Source organism: Mandrillus leucophaeus, unplaced genomic scaffold, assembly GCF_000951045.1.
Source record: "Mandrillus leucophaeus isolate KB7577 unplaced genomic scaffold, Mleu.le_1.0 Scaffold965, whole genome shotgun sequence".
Taxonomy (NCBI): Eukaryota; Metazoa; Chordata; class Mammalia; order Primates; family Cercopithecidae; genus Mandrillus; species Mandrillus leucophaeus.
In genome coordinates this window covers 894,871-895,130 of record NW_012110530.1, presented here as the reverse complement: position 1 = coordinate 895,130, position 260 = coordinate 894,871, and positions in this window count along the sequence as shown.

The window sequence follows — 260 nt, the reverse complement described above, 5'->3', positions numbered from 1 at the left end:
TAAGAGGAGTACTGAGTCATTTCTGACTAGGCAGAAGGCATATTTCATAACAGAGACTTAGCATCCTTGAGATTCCCATGGCTACTTATGTTCTTCATCCTTCATTTTACATTAACCTGAAAAGGATCAAGATTGTTGGCTTCATTCAGCAGTATCTCCCTTAAAGGAGAAAGACTAGACTTTTGACTTATGAAGGAAAGTCTTAGTGTCCATTACAAAATAATAAATATTCATGTTTATATTCTAGAATAGCAGGGATC